This window comes from Coturnix japonica, chromosome 1 (genome assembly GCF_001577835.2).
Source record: "Coturnix japonica isolate 7356 chromosome 1, Coturnix japonica 2.1, whole genome shotgun sequence".
Classification (NCBI taxonomy): Eukaryota; Metazoa; Chordata; class Aves; order Galliformes; family Phasianidae; genus Coturnix; species Coturnix japonica.
In genome coordinates this window covers 74,071,305-74,085,101 of record NC_029516.1, presented here as the reverse complement: position 1 = coordinate 74,085,101, position 13,797 = coordinate 74,071,305, and the positions used below count along the sequence as shown (strand labels likewise).

At 39.3% G+C, this 13,797-nt stretch overlaps 1 protein-coding gene across 6 annotated transcripts in view; it reads right to left on the bottom strand.

The window, feature by feature from the left end:
- ZBTB20 (zinc finger and BTB domain containing 20) overlaps nt 1-13,797 on the bottom strand; it is a 447,669-nt gene that overhangs the window by 282,667 nt on the left and 151,205 nt on the right. For 5 of the 6 annotated variants that reach the window (XM_015875890.2, XM_015875884.2, XM_015875917.2 and 2 more), the window contains 2 exons: nt 7,843-7,928; nt 5,885-5,960 (listed from right to left, as the gene is read on the bottom strand). The exons of the other annotated variant lie outside the window; for it this stretch is intronic. The gene's annotated coding sequence lies outside the window, so the exon portion shown is untranslated. The remainder of the gene's footprint in view (nt 1-5,884; nt 5,961-7,842; nt 7,929-13,797) is intronic. 6 annotated transcript variants of the gene reach the window in all.

Genomic DNA, 13,797 nt, shown 5'->3' with positions numbered 1-13,797 from the left:
TGTGTCCAGTCAGCACTGTCTGGCTGAGGGGAACAGTTTGCTGGAGTTTGGGATTGTATTGATCTGCAATGTTTGCATGCTGAACACCACCACACAGGGTAAGTCACGTTATGATAAAGTAACATATAAAATGAAGAAAAAATGATCAGTCACATTTATTATTTAAAAAAAAATAAAAAAATGTTATGCATAGGATACTGTCCATTTAAAGAAGGACATAAACTGAGGTTGTCTCCTTAGACTCCTGCCTGAAAAGCTCCTTCTTCCCATTTTCTTATGCCTATCACCACTATTTGTGTTGAGTGCTCAGCTGGGACACTGTTTGAGCTTTTTATCTCAAAGTCTTCTGAGAGGTTTGGTGCACTGAAGTAACATCCCTTCATATCACATGCAAAGCACAATGTAATATCAGTAGATACTAGGTCCAGCAATTATCTATTACAGCTCTGAACATCAAGCATGCAAAAGAGAAAAGCAAAAATATCAAGGCAACCATATGGGCTGGCCAGCAAATTTGAGAAGGTGTGTCAAAGAAAGCAAAGTAGGGGATTATGTTGTTGGAACTGTAGTTTGAGGAGCAAGAGAAGAATTTATTTTTAGAACAAACTGCCATAGTCTACTTACACACATTAATTCACCATGGAAGGGAGAATGAAAATGGAAGCATTTGCTTTGATGTCATCCTAGCTTTAATTCTTTCTTTGAGTGCCTTCTTCATCAAACACATCATGCTGAGAATAAGCATGACATTCAGAATGATGATTCTCTTTCCCAGGATACAAAGAGTGCAAATGCCTAGTTCTTAGGAGTAAAGGGCAGTTGGTAGCCTCCATCTTAAGCCTCCTTTTGATATAGTTAGTGGTCAGTCTAGACCTCATCATGACCACAACAGAAGTGGCCAGTTCACATATTTCTGCTGTCGACACCACTAGGAAGTGAATTTCCCTTCTACAGAATAAAGTATAATTCAGACTCTAAGTGACAAAGAAAACCATAAACATTCAACACAGAGAATCTAGATGATTTCAGGATTGGAGGCGCAGGGAGAGGAACTGAGCAGACCAAAACTTGTGACACGGTTAAGGAATTAAATCCAAGAAACAAGCCTAAGACTTCAGACCTCAGAAGGCTTGACAGTGTTCTCCTCACATACCTCCTTCTCAGGAGAATCTTACAGAATTAGTTTTGTTTCTATTCATGTCACATATTAGGCACAGGCCATTCCTAACTTGGTGAAGGGTTCTTACCTAGTATACTTCACAAATCTATGGATTTTACAAGGCCAGAGAGAAAACCCACTGGATGCAAAGACAAGCCGGGCTGCAAGACAATTAAAAGCACAGCAATTCTGAAATACAGACAGCATCCTGGAAAGCACTAGCTCTCCTGGGATATGTAATAATGCCTGTTTCTGTTCATTTACTTCCCAAATCTGATTTAAGAACACAAAAGTGAAAGTGGGTATGTGTAGGAGTGAGATTTTCACAATATTCAGTACTGGTATAGTTCAGCTTAAGTGTTTGGTAAACCTCACATTGAGTTCCAATAAAGGCTTTGCCGATTTCTGAAAAGCTTGAGCTAAAAACAAACATGCAAACAAATCTAAAATAATCACTTAGCGTCAGCGTATACCTGATGCTTATGGGTGGCCCTGTCTTTTCTCACCATAAATTTTTAATCTACCAGCTGAAGTTTCTCTTTTTCTTTCATATAATGCTTGACTTACAGATGCATTAATACAATGATATAACTGTACAGAAGTCTAGTGGGGGAAAGCAACTGCCACAGGTATTAGAGTTAACTGGTCAATTTATACTGGTACTTAAGTACCCATATAGTTACAATCTGCCACAATGTGAACACGTTTTAAAATGCTATTTGGTATGTGTTCAGTCTGTAATCTAGCAGAGATAGAAAACGGAAGGCTTGTCCTAGTGAAGAAATGACACTAACCTAGAGTAACTGATTTGATGCCCTGGCTCTTGAGAAGAAGGAATTAAAACAACTGGATCGTCTGCAGCATCACACACCTTGCAAGAACAAGAATCAGCTTAAACTGAAAACAGGTGTGCATGCTTGCAAGACTACTGATCTTCTGAGTTAAAGAAAGAGGAAAAGGTCATGACATCTGTTTTTTCTTCCTCAATTGCCACTTGTCGGGTGTGTGACCTACTTAATTTCTCTGTGCCTCTATTTCCAAATTCCCAAATAGGAAATGCCATTTTGCACAAACACCCTGAAATGGTGTGGTATATTTTGATCAAGACCTTTGGAGATCTCCTGAAGAGGTATGCTATCTGGTGATTAGGTATTGTTCACAAAATAATTTGAGGTTTGCATGTAAAAAATAATAATATTATTGTTGACGTGAAACCAAAAGCTTATCTTTTTATGTAGTCACTTTCCAATATGTTTAATTCTACTCTACCAACAAGCCTTATGCAGTACATGCATTCTGAAATTAAGTATACTAAGAGGCAACGTCTTCTGATTACATATATACACCATGAGCAAATTTAACACTGCCTTATACACTGGGTAGACACTTTGACCTTCAAGAGATGTCAATCAAGACAGAATTTATCTCAGTCCCTTTCTCTGCCAAAGTTTTCCACAATCTTGCTCATGTGTTTTATAGTAACACTTTCTTTTTCCCTGTTCATTAACTATTAAAATAAAATATTCACATGACAGATTTTTTGCCTCAGTTTTCCCACAGCAATCATATTTCCTCACCCAAGAGGATGTCAGGAAGGTTCTTTAATTGTTTCTGAAACATTTACAGCTTTTCATGGGAAAGGTAAAGCATCTGTCTCCTAAAGGAGAAAAATCATTTCCAAACGGATGAAGCACCTCAGCTCCCCTCTGAAGCACACACGTGTGTCTATCCTTTTCTCAGAAAGAAAGAATATGAGACACAGATGTTATAAATGGTTCACCAAGTTCACACCTTCTAGCTAAAGAACAGAACTTCTGTCTTCCCCCCTTTAGTTGCAGTCTTTAACCTTAAAGCGATACTTCACTGTTGAAATATCTCTGGATCTGGTGACAGATCAGAATGTATATGAATTAAACAAGTTATCCCATAAACAACAGGCTTGGCTCCCTTTTGCTTTGTGTTCTCCCCCTCCAGAACATCTTGGCTAGGACTGCTCTCTCCAAAGTTCTTTCTGCTTCCCTCTGGCCACCACCTGCAGCACCTCCAGCTCATTGTATTTTTCCTGACTCGTGAACTGTTGTTCAGAGCTGTTGCATTTCACAGTGGCTATCCCATGTAAAAAAAAAAAGCCTGCTTACAGCACAAAGAATTTACCTTCTGACAACTCACATGTGCTCATCTTACATGAGAGTTGCTTCCACTTTTTTAAAAAACAAAAATTTCTTTTAAAAGCAGAATGGAGGAGGAATGGAAATTTCCAAAAAGGTTGTAGGATTTCTAAAGAAAAAAGCCTAAGGTAAATGCATCAGCAGTTGATGCTAATAGTTGAACACACTAAAAAAGAAAAGAAAAAAAGACCTTGAACTTTAAAACATATCACACACCATGTTGGGTGGCTGCCTCTAATTTAGAGATCATATCCTCTCTTTCCAGAAGGTGCATTTATTTTCTTCCTCTATATGTATATATATCAGGATGATAGCTGTATTCTAACACCAGGGTTAAAGTGCTACTATGAAAATGGCAGGTTAAGAATGAGCTCTACAGGTGTGCACTGAAGAAGTTTTCTGCTGCGAGCAGAAAAACAGGGGCTGATGCTCAGAAGGGATTAGGGACAGCTCAGGAGCAGATAAAGGAAAAACAGCAGAAAGCGATGTTCTCACAACAGGAAGCTGTGGGAGGCTTGGGGAGGATACTGAGCCACTGTTTGCTAAGGACTTGAATTAATGTACTACAGCTCTGTAATGATCAATCCCAGTGAACAAATCCAGACTGGGATCCTCTGAAGGAATGAACTGCGTCTGCTTACAGGCTTGATACCAAGAAGGTATTATATGAACAGTACTCTGCCTTCATAATACAGGTCCTGAAGTCCTGTTTCCTATGAGTAAACCAGACAAACTTTATGAAAAACAAAGATCTACTGGGTTTCACTCATTCTGGCTGAGATTTCCTTATCTAATTACAGCCCTGCAGTAACCCACCGTATAACAGACACCCTGCACAGCAGAATGCTTCAGTTCCTCACCCATCCTGTGGTCCTTGTGCCAGGCATAGCTTGACAGCTTGTTCTCCTGTCTGCTAAGCATATTGCTTGCATCCATTGCCCAGAGCATGAGGAAGCCATGGCCCTGTTCTGTGCTCAAATATCTCCATACTCAAAGTCCTTGCAGAAGTAGTGCTCACTGTATCAGCATAAGGCTGTGGATTCTACAATCCTCAGCTGCCATGGAGCTGCTCACATGCTGACTCCTTGGCTATCCTGGCCCATGACCTAAACCTTGTAACATTTTCTAGCCCCTCTAGAATGAGATGCCACTGCATAGGTCTCATGTTTTGAGCCTGAAAGCAAACAGTACATTTGGGGAGCCTTGGACTTAATTCAAAATAGATGAAGTCCTTTTCCGAAAGAAACAGGAGCATTAAAGCCTTTGTAATGGAAACAGTGAGACATGGACTTCAGACTGATCAAGCTGAAGCAATCTGCAAGACAATCTTTTGTCACAAACAAGTAATATTTTCATTCCCCTCCCCTTAGCAGACCCCCGTGATATATTTTCTTTCCTTTGCAACTGGCATCAACTCATTTTCCAAAGTCAAATACATCTACCTTCCTTGCTTTTCTCTCTTGGGACTCTTTGAAAGAGAAGGAAATCATCAAGACTAGACTGTGTTGTGGGATTTAGCATGTCAGGAGAGAAACAACAAAGAACACAATTACAAGAATGATATATGATACAAAATAAACTTGGAAAAGAGAGGAAAAAGCAGCACAGACAAATCATCTGAGCTATAGCAGCAGAGATCCTCGCATAAATTCCTCTGTAATTTGCCCCATCACAATCACCTGGTATAGGATTCAGATATACTTTGATTCACCACTGTCTATCATTCACATTCATAAAACCAATGCTGCTTTGAGTATACTGCTTGATCATAAGAAGATTTCCTTCCTGGTCTCTCTGCCAGCACAGAAATCCCAAGTAAATATGCCACATGGTATCACCTCCTCACAGCACACAGAGCTGTGAGTTGTGCCCAGTCACCATTTATCCATTTCCCTTGAAGTGCTGTGTGGTGAGGACTGACTCATGTCACCGTATCCAATACTTCTAAGAGTATTGAGTAGAGTTTCCTTGGTAGTGGCATCCATTTTGTCTACCTAATTTCTGCTTTTCTCGGAATTTCACGAGATCACCTCAATTCCATGTCACAGGAGAGTACATGCAATGGTACAAGGGAAAAATCAGTGTCAAATGAATAAATGACTTCATCAAAAGACACTGTCGCTGCCTGGCATCTACTTACACCTCAGATGTCATCACATAATGCTGTCAAAACTCAAGCAGTTTCGGGCAGTAGCTCTCATTCTGTCACTGATATCTCCCTAATAGGGTGTTTGTGGCATCCCTCTGAGTTTTTCGCATCCTTTATACAACATTCTGACTACAATCCAAAACGAATCCATTCTTCTCCTGTCTTTCAAAGCTCCTGCCTGTCAATGGCCACCTTTCACTTCCAAGGTTAAAAAAGCTTGCTGGTACTTATGTCAGCTTGAATTTTCAGTTACTCCACAGTGAAGGGATTGTATAGTAACACAAGCAGTGCTTTAAATATGCAGAAAAGAAATGACACCTTGGTAATGAAAAGGTGAGCCTTCTGGAGAGAGGGTTCACTCTCCGGCAGCAGTGTGCAAAGAAATGCTAAAGCCTCATTACTACTCACAGCTATAGGGAGATCTCCTTCAGCTCAGTCGATAATTGCGTGGAACCAAAGGACCAGGACCACGAAGGTAATTTGTCTGAAAATAGGAACAGGAGAGAAATCTTTTCTCTAACAGTTTCATATATTTGCAGTTGGCTATAGTAATCTCCAGTCAACACTCCCACCTTTTACACAAAAGCAGAAAAAATCTCCCCATTACTTTCTTTTCTATCAACTCCTCAGGAAGCTTTCATTTTAACTTTTCACAGTGTTTTTTATAAGTATCATGACTTGTTTTTCCAACTTCTATAAATGCTGTTCCAAGCTGACGACTAGTGGAAAAATCTTTTTATGGAAAAACTGTGGATATGACATAATACAGATTTTGTAAGTCTGGGAAAAACTTCCTTATCAGATAATTTATCTATAATACTCTCTCATACCTGTATTCATAGCTTTTAAAAATGTGACCGGAATTACTGTGATTTTTTTTTTCTAATAGACCAAATATAGAAACACTTTCACTGCAATCTAAAATGTAAAGGCTTCAGTGCCAGGGCAGTAAGGCTCGTGTTCATTATTTGCCCTATCCTAATTTCTTATTACTAGCCAAAATTCTGAATAGTTATCTTCTTGGTTTCCCTCACCTTATTTTTGCTGTGAATTAAAAGACCTTATTTTCTAGTACTCATACCAGAAAGTCAGTAGTTAAGACCTTTATCTTTTTCTCCACCACCAACCTAAGAGTCATTTTGTCATCTTGTATAAACTACTTGCTTTTGCATGGATAACCCTACTGATGTCTATGGAAAAGCAAAACCACTTCAAAGTGCCCTGGTATCCCAGGATTCAGTGTGTTTAAAGCCACCTTTGACAACGAAGGTCTCCCAGTCCTGCACTATGGCACTGATTCAATAAGCACGCACCACAGATTTCAGTTGGACTGCTCAAGCTTAAAATCACAAAATTAAAGCCTAATGACTTTAATAATTATATTATTAGTAATGACGCATTTAGATTCCTCAGCCATTTTCATTCCAAAGCAGGATTTATGGTAGTATGAACAAACATGCAAATAAACTGCATCTGAAGTTATCGATAGCTCAGAGAAGACCATGACTGTCAAAATACAAAGAATTGAAAAAGTGTGCACATAGCTCCTTAACCAACTGTAGCCACTGGCTATATTTTGTGATAATCCCATATTAAACATGTAAGAAAGAGGGGAGAGGAATAGAAAGAGATATTGGTAGTGGTGTGATTTCTCCTAATGACCTACATGTGCTGTTTTTCTTGATACATTAAATACATTTTGGAAACACATTTTGAGCCACTTCAGTATCTAGCATTTCAGCAGCAAAACACCTTTTCCTATAGAGAGTTTTGCTTTGGTGCAAGAAACAGACACTGGGAGTGTTCTGCAAGTTACTCAGCTGGTCAATGACCACAAGAATTCAATGTAGTCTCTACCTTTCAGCACTTTGCTTTAGCTACAAAACTTACCTTCTAAGCAATGGATTGCTACTTCTGGCATACAAATGCATCATCTACCATAAATAATATTTTAAAATGTATGTATTTGGACACTTTGAGTTCACTCTTTCACTGTTTTTTGGGATTTTTTGTTTGTTTGTTTGGTTGGTTGGTTGGTTGTTTTTTTTTTCCTGATTTTTATGAGAAATACAAATTCCTTGCATTGCAGAAGCTGAATTGGTATCTGCACCTGTTAGGTCTTTGATATCTCAGGGCTCTCTAGTCAGCCATCTGCTTTTTGAAACCTATGTTATCTCTTGGACAAGAGAGAAGGCACTGTAGTATGCTTTATCACCTTCATGATGATCATCTATATCATATTAAAGTGTACCAGGTCAGTCAGAACTTTTTTTAATAAGGAAAAGAAAATTAGGTGAAAGCAGTACGTGACAAGAAGTGAATGGAAAAGGGGTGAATGAACTGAAAGAAACAGGAATAAAACTCACTTGCTTCTAGCCAGAGTCAACTTGATATGTTCTCCTAGGACCCAGGGACTTCTTAATACATATTTCTATAACATGCCTCTATAAATCTGCAGAAACAAAAAGATAAAAGTTGACAATCAAAACTGGAAATAGCTTGATCCAGACATGTTAATGCGATTGTTGGTCTTGAATTAGTGCCTAAAATTTATCTCTTTCAAACAAATGAAGACTCTGTGTGCCTTCCTAGGAACAGTCCCAGGCTTAGACTCTGTTTTCCAGGAAGGGTAGACCAATGCCTGATTCATACTTCCACTATATCACAATTGTGCTATTGTTTGGCATCCTCTCATCTCTTCCACGTCAGTTGCAGATGGTCTAGAAGCCACAGAACAAGCTGTACTTCCTTTTGATGTCAGCCATCACCATCTTGTGGAATCCTTCCAGTTTACAATACACAAGGTACAATGATCCTTCTCCACATATCTCCCTTTTGACTTTGAAAAACTTTTCACAGGATTCTCTCGCTAGCCTTTCCCAATACTGGAGATAAAGAAATAACTCACACCGCTTTCATCTCACAACACATGATGATTTCACAGCACTCAGCTCAGACATAGGAAACAGCAATTGTGAGGATCACTCAGCACCTCACACAGACTGGTGCTCCAAAGGAAATTCTTTCAAGAACACTGTAAATGCTGATACGTAAGTTAGTGTTATGCCGTCCCTCCGGATTTCGCTGTCAACCCTGATCACCTTGCCTCAAATATGATGTAAAAGAAACAAAAAGGGTTCAGAGAGTAAAAAGACTCATTAAAACCCCCAAGAGCTTTCCATATGCAAAAAGTTTAGATATCTTCAAACTGACAGAGAAAATGAAAAAGACTGAATATAGGAGATGTGATATAAATGTAACTGCGCAGAGAAAATAAAATAAATCTGACCTCCCAAGAAAAGAAGGGACAGTCATTAAAACTAAAAGACAGAACATTAAAACCAATAAAAGGATTATTATTTTTTTATCCACATACTATATAATTAACTTGCAGGACTCTGCACGAAGACATCACAAGGGCCAAGAGGTTTTGAGAGTTTAAAAAGTACTAATTATTGCCATAATATTAATAACAATAATAAAGAACCATTACAATCATTATAAACATAATTACAGAAATAAGTGGCATAGTAGTCAATAAACAGAATATCCACAATTGTGGTACAATAAGGTATGAGGACTGAGAGCTGCCTGTGTTTAAAGACATAAGCCAACTTCAGTTTGATACATTCTAAGGAGAAACCGCCCCCGTGGGAGAGGTTAAATCACTATTACTAATCACTAGGAACTCAGCAATTTGTTCTTGAAGGACCAGATATTGGGTTCTGTAATGCTTACTGGGTGGCTTTCTAGAGTGGGGTCTGAAAGCTCATCAGTCAAGTGTTCAGCTGGGATACCCCATACGACAGGGCTGGTACAACCAAAATCCAATCTCTGTAAAACAGAATACATTTATACTCTTCATGGGGACACACTACTTTTATTTACTTGTGGAAAGTGAGATGGTTTTGGCCATTGCTTTTAATGTGCATCATGAAGTGGGGGCAGAAAGGAAGAACAGTTTGTAGGCATGACAAAACATGCTAATGATACTGTCTTGTTATTTGGTGATTAAGATGTGAAAAAGAACCATTTAAGACAGAGTATTCTTAACTACAGATCTCCACAGGACAGGCTAACAGATCTTTTCAGTACCACAAAATGAAGTTTGCATGTGGAATAAACAAAAAATCAAATTCTCCATGAAGTTGAGCCAATTCACAGGGAGCCAAAAGTACCTGCTGTCTTATATGGATTTCTGTCCATGCGGGGTCTCTGATGCATAATTTTGGGTAAAATGGTGAGGCAGCCTTTCCCTCAGTGGTATCATTAAAAGAGTTTTTCTCCTTTAAAGAGCTGCCCACTTCCAGAAAGCATTTTGAAGCTTCGGTACCTTGGCCACTTTTTCCCATCAAAGTTGGCTGTAAGTGTCTATATTCAAAAGATTAAAGGAATCGGAGACAGGTATGCAAACAGAGGAGTTTCCAGAAATCTCACTTCCTTGGAGAGCCACACCTAGGGAATACATATGGATGTGGGCAGACTCTGAGAGTTGTTTTGGAAAAGTTCTGTCCCTATACAATCTCCCAAAATCTTCCTTTGTGGAAATCAAACCGTACCAAGAAATGCAAGCACACAGAGGCATGTTTCTGCCCACATGCAATCGCTGCATAGATTTTTTTAAGTAGAGGCACTTCTAGAAAAGCCAGAACCCAATTAAACTAAATAAAACTGGACTCCTAAAAGCTTGTTTTGTTTTCATGCACATCGGAACATCTGAGCTGACACAAAAGCATGCACTGCAACCTAGAGGACTATCTCCAGTTCCCTAACTTTCAGACAGAATATAGCTGTGAAACTAAAATATCAGTTCCTTCAGAACAGAAAAAAAGCAGCATTCTGTCCGTAAGCAACGGTCAGTCTAAAGCTTCAGAAGAAATAGAGGCAGTAACACACAGTCTTACCTGCACAAGCCTGTTATACCAGCCTTTGAGGGTTTTTTTGCATCTGCTCTGTAACGATGCATTTTAAAAAATACAGTTCTGGTGCTCAGGAATGCCAAGAATTTAGGAAGAGAGCCACAGCTTAAGAGAGCAATTATTTGCCAGTAAATACTCAATTTGCTTGTCCTGTGATTTTTCTTCTCCTAACTCGCCCTCTCCATAATCCGTCTCTTGCTGCGTCATGAGCACAAGAAGTCTTTTCTTCATAACATAACACTTCAGTTAGCTATTTTGTTAGCATTAATTAAGAATTCCCTCTTCTGGCCATTTTCTATACTCTTACAAACAGCACCTTGAGCCCCGGACATTAGAAGGCAGTGAGTCAGTGTGTGGGATTCAGCCACCGTTTATAAACACCTTCAACCACATTCACCCAGTTTACAATATTCAGGACATCTCAGCTGAATTACTGCTTTGTGTCCAGTTTGTATTCAGATGGGGGCCATATGTTCCTCCATGTATTAGAGCAGAGCTCATTAGCACTGCTGCAGTCAAGCCACAGCAAACATATTCTCTCTTTTTTTTTCCTATCTTGCCTCCATTTTAACCTGATTAAAAACATTTTCTCCAGGGTAGATTTCTGGATAAGAAGTACTCGAGTCAAACGTACCGTTAAAATGGATATGTGTAAATTTAAAATCACTTTTAAAATTAGGAGTTGCTTCTGCTGTGAAAGAACTCGGCTGCACTTCAGGATTAAACTAATTACTAAAAGCACCTTTTAAAAGCATGGAAAAGCCTTCACAAAAACTGTTACAAAAATCACAAGAGCTAAATATTTGGCGAGCACCAAGACCTAGAAAAATTCAGTATTCTAGTTCTCTCAAAGATTTAGGCACATAACCTATTTTTAAGGAGGGTATGCATCTGTGCAGGCAGCATCATACAACTAGATTAACACCTTGCAATAATGGGGGGAGTGGGTGTAGTTAAAAATCTGGATGTGCAATTTGTATTTCCTAAGAAATTTTGTGTAGGCAAGCCCCATTCTGCTCAATCAACAGTAGGCTGAGAAACAGCCTACTATATTTGGCAAAAAATTAATAAAATACAGAAGGAGTGACTTGAATCACCCACATTAATTGCTAAATGAAAATCCAGGTTCTGAAATACAAAACAAGAACACGCTGGTAGAGAGCAGCAGGAAAAAAAATTAAATGACCCACTTGGGACCGACTGGCATCAGAAAGATTCCATTTAAATCCATTTTAAGATAGAAATGGATCACCTTTCAGAGTCAGTTTGGGTCTGGTTACTTCTTACATGAGTGAAAACAACTGGTGAGCCAAAGACTGACGATTAACATCATGTCATGGACACTTTACTACATTTAGAATTACCACGTGTGTTTTATATGTTGCGGTGATATTGCAGAAACACATTTTCCCCGTATTCTAACCATCACATGACAAAATGCAACAATAATTCCTTGCATACAAACATGCACTCTAAAATATCACATTCTGAGCAAGAACAGCACCAGAGCTATCAAACATTCTTAATAAAATGCATTTATTTTGTGCGTATAATGCATTTATTTTGCGTGTACCCCATGTATCAGACGCTAAAGAGCAACAAGTGAATAACGTGCTAAAGCAATCCAGACTTCTCTGAGATTATTGTACGCATATCTCAAAGTGCCACGTCCCAAACTGACTGTTATTTCACATCAGAAATTATTTAACTTTCCTCTCCAAACCCACCTGCCAAACTGCAAGGAGATCTTTGAGCTCCGAGACCACCTTCTGCACGCAAGACACCATTTAACAAAAGTGAAATAGGATGACAAAACAAATAGCATGTGAAAGGTTAAAAATAATCAAACACACACACACACAAAACACTAAAACTCCACTGCTCTGTTCTTCCCTAAGCCTGACTTTCCTGTGAAAATTCTAAAAGCATAATACACTTGATGGTTAATCCTCCTAAAAGCAGGAGAATTTCTAGGTGTCCACTTAGGACCTATCACTTATCCAAGGGCAGAATAAAAGACAGCTTTTCTTGGTTTCAATAGGATAGCAATGGACCTGTGCTCCAATGGGAAGGTCTTGAAAAATACACTCAGTTTTGGTTGAATGGAGTTACGTACTATCTACGTGCAAGATAAACGGATGGCTCTCCCCAAGGCTTGAACTTAAACTGACAAAGTAGTTCAGAATTAGATCTGGCTATTGTCTGGTATACTCTATGTATAATTTAAGGAGAGCAGAAAAGAGTAGATGAGTCTTAGGAGGTACTTCCAGGTCATTTTTTTCCCTTCAATATTTATGTGAGAATCTGAAAATGAAACTTTAAATCAACTTTAGACAAAATGAAAGTACATTAGAGAAAATGAAAGTACATTAATGAAAACGAAAGTGACAAGTTGGAATTCTGTTAAGGCTTAGAAGTGAGGAAATAAAAAGCGTGAAGAAAAAATAAATTTGATTTTTATAAACAACTGTAAGCAGAGTTCGTTGTAATGTTCCATAATAAATAATTCTTTCTGAAAAGGAAGGATAAGGGTTTCCTAATTTTTGTTGTCTTAAAGTGCGCATTTTCACATTAATACACTAATTTGTCTTTGCACAGTGGAGCTTTTGAAAGGAGAGCTGACACACTTAATAGGGACAACTGGGTTAAATGGGAATTTACTGGATCAAGTCGGAACATAACAAATTCTTACTTATCCGGTGTAATTAATGTAAAATTATACTCTTCTCAACAGGGACTGCACGGTAAAACGGGATATCTGGTTTGCTTCAGAGGTGCCCCCATTAACTGGATTTTTGAAGGCTCAAAGCAATCAGCTAGCAGAGCCAGACACTGTCCTCAGGTAACCTCGTGCAGTTGCCTTGAGTGCAAAACGCTGTCACTTCTCAGACTTCACACACTGTGATCTGCTTCCTTCCTTCACAGCCGTCCCCCGGGGGCCGACAGCGAAGCACGGCCGCCCCTCCTCACTGCCTGGCATTGTGCTTCGGCAGCGGGGCTCCGTGCGGCCCTGCCTCTAACAGGGTCCTTTCTGGCAAGAAACTGCTCCTAAATTAGGAACGGACAGACAAATGGATACGTGACGACTGTAACTTTTTAGATGCACTTTTGGTTTTGTCTCCGGTGGAAGCTCCCTGTTTGCTTTCAGTTTCAAAAGTACGTTCATTTTCTAAAATTAAACAGGTTTCCTCTGGTGGTTTCTTGCAAGAAACATCACTCTCAGCGTGCCTCTCAGCACGCCTTGGTGCTTTCTGGGAGGGGGTCACAAAGGCTGGCGGTACCGGTACCTCCAACCCATATCCTCACGGTTCTGGCTCTCAGCATTACACACAGTGGGTCACTGCCACGTGCCAGCTATAGCTGGGCACTTCCAGCTGCTACAAAAGAGTAAAACACAACTCA